General features: G+C 43.7%; 1 pseudogene; it reads right to left on the reverse strand.

Annotated features, from left to right (window-relative positions):
• Positions 1-5,316: 5,316 nt before the first annotated feature.
• On the reverse strand, positions 5,317-5,434 carry LOC126189791 (5S ribosomal RNA; annotated as a pseudogene).
• Positions 5,435-7,416: the final 1,982 nt, after the last annotated feature.

A 7,416-nucleotide genomic window follows, 5' to 3' on the forward strand; every position in this document is an offset into this window, starting at 1 on the left:
TTTTGTTTTTATTGCAGATGAGTGTGAAACGTACCTGTGTGACAATTTTCGAATCGCGTTGTAGAGAAAAAAAGTGACAGTATTTTTCAAATGACTAAAAACGCTTCGAAATTGTTAACAGTGCTGACAGTTTTTCCTGCGTCTGTGGGAAACTGATTGGTTGGTTGGTTGTTTTGGGGAAGACCAGACAGCGAGGTCATCGGTCTCATCGGATTAGGGAAGTACAGGGAAGGAAGTCGGCCGTGCCCTTTGAAAGGAACCATCCTGACATTTGCCTGGAGCGATTTAGGGAAATCACGGAAAACCTAAATCAGGATGGCCGGACGCGGGATTGAACCGTCGTCCTCCCGAATGCGAGTCCAGTGGTGGGTGACTGACATTTGCTTCACAACAACAAATATATCGCCGATAGCTAAAAAACCGGTATCATAGATGTTTTGGCTGTAAATTTGGAGATAAGGATAAAACGCTGTAAGAGGTCCATGACTAAGGAATTTATTGCTAGCGCACCTGAGCAGATGTAATTTCGATGGATTGCTCACGCGCTGCCTGCGATATGTAAGCTAGAATAGAATCGCAGACCAGAGAGCAGTGTTGTCAGCAGTAGGAGTAGTAGCTCGCAGTCGGGTGGTTGGGCCACGTCGTTCTTAGAGAGCAGTTGTCAAGTTGTATAGTTCACAGACAGCACTTGTGTCGTGTATGGAGTTGCGGGGACCGGTCGTGGAGAGCGATGGCGGTGCCTGAGCTATGTAGTATAAGGTAAAACCAAAAATTACTACACTCCTGGAAATTGAAATAAGAACACCGTGAATTCATTGTCCCAGGAAGGGGAAACTTTATTGACACATTCCTGGGGTCAGATACATCACATGATCACACTGACAGAACCACAGGCACATAGACACAGGCAACAGAGCATGCACAATGTCGGCACTAGTACAGTGTATATCCACCTTTCGCAGCAATGCAGGCTGCTATTCTCCCATGGAGACGATCGTAGAGATGCTGGATGTAGTCCTGTGGAACGGCTTGCCATGCCATTTCCACCGGGCGCCTCAGTGGGACCAGCGTTCGTGCTGGCCGTGCAGACCGCGTGAGACGACGCTTCATCCAGTTCCAAACATGCTCAATGCGGGACAGATCCGGAGATCTTGCTGGCCAGGGTAGTTGCCTTACACCTTCTAGAGCACGTTGGGTGGCACGGGATACATGCGGACGTGCATTGTCCTGTTGGAACAGCAAGTTCCCTTGCCGGTCTAGGAATGGTAGAACGATGGGTTCGATGACGGTTTGGATGTACCGTGCACTATTCAGTGTCCCCTCGACGATCACCAGTGGTGTACGGCCAGTGTAGGAGATCGCTCCCCACACCATGATGCCGGGTGTTGGCCCTGTGTGCCTCGGTCGTATGCAGTCCTGATTGTGGCGCTCACCTGCACGGCGCGAAACACGCATACGACCATCATTGGCACCAAGGCAGAAGCGACTCTCATCGCTGAAGACGACACGTCTCCATTCGTCCCTCCATTCACGCCTGTCGCGACACCACTGGAGGCGGACTGCACGATGTTGGGGCGTGAGCGGAAGACGGCCTAACGGTGTGCGGGACCGTAGCCCAGCTTCATGGAGACGGTTGCGAATGGTCCTCGCCGATACCCCAGGAGCAACAGTGTCCCTAATTTGCTGGGAAGTGGCGGTGCGGTCCCCTACGGCACTGCGTAGGATCCTACGGTCTTGGCGTGCATCCGTGCGTCTCTGCGGTCCGGTCCCAGGTCGACGGGCACGTGCACCTTCCGCCGACCACTGGCGACAACATCGATGTACTGTGGAGACCTCACGCCCCACGTGTTGAGCAATTCGGCGGTACGTCCACCCGGCCTCCCGCGTGCCCACTATACGCCCTCGCTCAAAGTCCGTCAACTGCACATACGGTTCACGTCCACGCTGTCGCGGCATGCTACCAGTGTTAAAGACTGCGATGGAGCTCCGTATGCCACGGCAAACTGGCTGACACTGACGGCGGCGGTGCACAAATGCTGCGCAGCTAGCACCATTCGACGGCCAACACCGCGGTTCCTGGTGTGTCCGCTGTGCCGTGCGTGTGATCATTGCTTGTACAGCCCTCTCGCAGTGTCTGGAGCAAGTATGGTGGGTCTGACACACCGGTGTCAATGTGTTCTTTTTTCCATTTCCAGGAGTGTATTTATAGCCGCGCGCATATGTAATTTGTAACAAGTGATTTTGTGCTATTGTTATATCAAGTCCCACGTAAATGTCTTTAAAAAGTCTTTTAATAATAATCTTTCTTATAAAAATAACTTTTGACAATCATTCATCTGAATTTAAAGATTTTACTAATTTCTCCTATCCATGGCCATCCCGATTATCGTAAAGAAAAATCAGTTGTTTCTTTTTATACATAACAAATCTAGTGACCAGCATTGCACTGGGCTGTGCCAGAAAAATTTCTTATAGGAGCAGATATATACGCGTTATCCGGCGACCTAACTGAGGTAAGAATTTTCAGTTTATTCAGAATGGCTTTTCAGGGTCATGACGCAGCGTTGCTGACGCCCAGATTTACCAGTTTAGATTCACAGTCAGTTAATTATTGAAAGGTTATATATGAGTCACATTTTTATTGAGAGGTTAGACACACTTTTATTGCGAGGTTACGGGATTTAAACTGTTGGGAGGTTACAACGTGGACACCACACGTCGTTTGCAACACTTCTGTCAGCAGTCGCCATTCAGTGTCCTTTGGACGTCCTATGGCGTGCAGGAAACCCACAGGTCACGTCAAAGATTATTTCTGCATGGGTCCTCCTATTAAGAATGGAATTTCAACGAAAAAGAAACTGGCAGTGACCTATCTTAATATCCCGTCTCCCATGCTTCCAGTTCCACATGTAGAAGGGCTGGTGTATCTGAACCACCAATAGAATACAACGGACATTCTAAAGATAGTAATGAAGTAGCCCACACTGTTGAGCCCAACACTTCAAAGGACCCACATTTCAAGACATACGTCTTATCACAAACCATGCAGAGTACCATAGATCAGGTAAGTGATCTCATAAGAGATTTGGTTCTTCGAAAACTAAAGCTGAACTTCTAGCATTGCGCCCACAAGAATAAGGTGTCCTATCACTAACCGTAAATGTTTCAATTTATCGGAACACAGAGCAAAAACAAATTCCATCTTATGGTACGGATTAATGTAAAAGGCATAACGGAAGCTGTTGGAAATAACGGATAATGCTGAAGAGTGACTTCTTCGCACAGTTTGAAGGCTGTAGTTTTGATTATGAGCTTCCTTCACGTCCAACTGTGTATGTTATTGACTTGAGTCTTATGTACTGTAGTGGTACTATTGCTATTTTCTTTATTCATTATAAATTAATAGATTTATGTATATATTATAATTTTTATAATAAACTGTAAAAAACTCGGAAATTCTTCAGTTTATTTTGGTTTAATTTAGTAATTTTCTGACTTGTCTTTTACTGAATTTTATCAGTGCAAGTGAGTTCATGTTATTTGAATGATTTTGTGCCTCAAAGATTCAAAATTATTAATGAATTTATTGTACTCTTTTTAGGATATATTACTAAGCACCGGAAAAAGTCTTCTATTGGAGCACAAAAAGGTGAATATGTTTCTATTTAAAAGACTGACTGAAAAGTGGGGTACCAGCCGTCTCATTTTACCTTCCTCAGCACCTTTAAAAATTGTCCCAAAAATCTTGACGTGCGAACATACTCGCGCTCTTTTTAACATGTAGGTCACCTTTCACTCCTCCAAACTCCTCGAAGTGTAACTTGCTCACACCCACTAGTCCATCGTTGTAAGTCGCTCATACCCATCCACTCCCACTTGCCCATTCTCACTCACACATTCAACACGACTCATTCTCATTATCTCTTTGTGTCCCACTGTCACTGCTTCCTCTCCTTCATTCTGCCTTACCACTACTGTTTTTGTTCTACCACTACTGTCTCTTTCATTGCCACCGTCTCCCTCTTGCTCTCCCTTAGTGCTACTATCTCATTCATTCATTCCCACTGCTACTGTCTCTTTTCACTGTCACTATCTGTCTCTTCCTCGGTTGTCGTTTTCATAGACTGTCCCCCATATTCAATGGCTCACCTACTTCCACCACTTTCTCCTTGTCATTACACCTGCCCCACAGGCACTGTCTCCTTCGCTCTTTTCCTAGTACCGTTCTGTCATTGTCAACTATGTTCCACTACCACTGCGTCCCTCTTTTTCTCTCATATTGCCACTGTCTCCTTCGCTCTTTCTATACCACAATCACTATCTAATATCTTTCAGTATTTATTACTTTTCCGTCTCTTCCCCACTGCCACTCTCTCCTTCTCTATCAGCATAAAAAAGCGCGAGTATGCTCCCATGCCAAAATTTTTGGGAACATTCTTAAAGGTGCCGAGGAAGATAGAATGAGGCAGCTGGTACCCCACGTTTCAGTCGGTCTTTTAAACAGGAGCAGATTCGCCTTGTTGTGGTCCGATTGGAACAAAAAAAAATTGGAAATTTGTCGTAGGGTTTTATGGGACTAAGCTGCTGACGTCATCGGTCCCTGAGCTTACACACTACTTAATCTAACTTAAACGCGTACATCATTTTATAACATTTCCAGTGGCACAGTTTTTATATTAATTTTTGAATAACGTATATTTTAGTAAGAAGAAACAGTTCCTTGCTTATCCCAAATAGGCACCCAATAAAGCGAAGTGCCATGTGAATGACTAAAACAAACTTTTTCCTTACAACAGGCACACGGACGGACGAGGACGACACGGGACTTCATCCGTGGTCCCTCCGACTCCTGGGTAGGCGGAGTCCTAGTAGGCTGTTCCTACCTCGCCTCCATGGTTTCTGTGGTTTGTGTGCAGGATGTTACTTCTTCTGTTCTTCTTGTCTTCTCTTTGCCATTCTCAGGCTTCTTGTTCTTCATTGCTGCCTGCGGTGGCCTTTACTCTGCTTATTGTGCTGCACACCGAGCGTACTTAAAGCAATTCGTAAAATATGTCGATACAGGCTGGTAATGTATAAATGACTGAAATTTAAGAATTCTAAAAACTAAACTCCTCCCGAACAGACCATGAAGGCCCAACGGTACCGACCGGCCGCCGTGTCATCCTCAGCCCATAGGCGTCACTGGATGCGGATATTGAGGGGCTTGTGGTCAGCACGCCGCTCTCCCGGCCGTACGTCAGCTTCCGAGACCGGAGCCGCTACTTCTCAATCGAGTAGCTCCTCAGGTTGCCTCACAAGGGCTGAGTGCACCCCGCTTGCCAACAGCGCTCGACAGATCGGATGGTTACCCATCCAAGTGCTAGCCCAGCCCGACAGCGCTTAACTTCGGTGATCTGACGGGAACCGGTGTTACCACTGCGGCAAGGCCGTTGGCATTTAAGAATTCTGATAAACTCAAATGACACGGAGCTATCGGAAATCACATTGTGCGGCAATTTCCTTAAAAATACTTTCCCTAGTCGAAAAACTTCGGGAGTCACATTGGTTGTTCTGGGTGGAATCTAAATTACATCACTATTTTCCAGATCAAGAGCGATTACAAAATTTTTGTCAGTAAACATCCTTTTCTTAATTTTTGGTTCTGATCTTGAGGTCCTTGAAGATAGATAAAAGCTGCAGAAACAGTATTCCACTAATGTCACTGTCATCGTAGTATATGAATGTGTAATATCGTTACTCGATTCCACAAAATATTCATCTTTCGTCTTGAAATGATGAAGTGCAGTTTGCTCGCACTTCTTTCACATAACTTGACTGATCGGCGTAACACAGCGGATGTGGGGATAACAGCAAGCTTCATCTTCATGTCAGCTACGAATTAATGGAATCTCCCCTGCAGTTTTGCGATTTCCTATACTGTATGACTGCTTGGCTCCGCTTAATCAGATCTAAGAAGACTTGAAATCACCGTTGTTCATCTCAACTACGACTCAGTGAGCCCATTCTCGTAGATCTGCCTCTCGCGAACAGCTCTACATGGTTCATCTTTCAAGAAACCTCCTCTAAAGAACCGTTGTTGATGTCATTTAACCTATTTAAGTATAGGTCAAGTATAAGTCAGACTGTTTTGGTGCATTGCACATCTTCCACTAAATAGAGTTGATGAAGCTCGGACGGTAATAACGGAGGAAAAGGCCAGTGGAGGAAAGGTCATGCAGATTGCAGACTGTATGGTCAATCAATGGATGGAAAATCCTAGTATACCAATTGAATTGCGAAATGTTTTCAACCAGTGGCATTGGATCACGATCGCTGTCGCAGTTTGGTATATAACTCCCAGTTCCGAGTTGCCTATCTAACAGCTTCCAGAGGCCATTTCATATAATTATAGACCGAAAATAAAAATTTAAAATGCTGTCATAATTTACGGTAGTTATTAAAAAGTATGACATTATTTTAAAGGTTTAACACAGTTACGAAAGTATTACAGTTAGAAACAATGTGTGTATCTTGGGGCAGTGAAACTCACTGTCCACAAATGCCTAGACTATATTCATCCAGTATCTGAAAATGAGAGCGCTTACTGACTTGCAACAGACTTTATACACAACCTCAAAGCTTGTCTAATCTTTTAACCGTTTGCACAGTTGAGGTCAAATATTTGATACAGAAGTGTGAAGCTGTTTTATACATGGGCGTTCGATTCTTTAAAGAATTGGGAAGTTTACTGCTTTGAAATTAAACCCATCAATAAATCAAAAACATCCGAACGAATACTTTCTGATAGATAAACTGAAGAAGGATGCAGTAAATGCTACATCTGAAATTAAAAAATTACTTTTGAATACCTTAATAAATAAATCGTGATCAAGACTGTTTTTACAGTAAGTATTTGAAATTAAAGAGATTCCTTTGGCCTACCCTTTCAGAACAAGACAAAAATATTATATATCTTGACAAAAGGTTAAAACACATTATGAATACATATAGCGACTCGAAAATTTAAAGTCATGTTTAAAATCTGTGGCTTTCTTTAAAAAAAAATTAAAATTCACAAAATAAGACAAAGCGTTTCATCGTTCGCTGCAGCAATATTGTAGAAAAAAAGGTGAAAAGAAATAATCAAATAAAAACCATTTAAACATCCAATTTTGCCAAATCAAGATATGGTTAGAGTCTGTGACTGTTATATGAAATAAATTGTTGGTGGTGTAAAGCAACCATCCACATCTGGTCTTAGGTTACTTGATTCAAAAAGTACCATCACCGGATGGAATTTATACAATTCATCATCATACAGTTTTCATGCTTTCATTAGTACATATGATACAATGCATAAATCCTCCCACTCTGTGGCCATGATGCAGCAACCACGACATATTTTCAGTAGGAAAAAACAGTCTAGGTTGCAAAGAC

Source organism: Schistocerca cancellata, chromosome 5, assembly GCF_023864275.1.
Source record: "Schistocerca cancellata isolate TAMUIC-IGC-003103 chromosome 5, iqSchCanc2.1, whole genome shotgun sequence".
In the NCBI taxonomy this organism is placed as follows: Eukaryota; Metazoa; Arthropoda; class Insecta; order Orthoptera; family Acrididae; genus Schistocerca; species Schistocerca cancellata.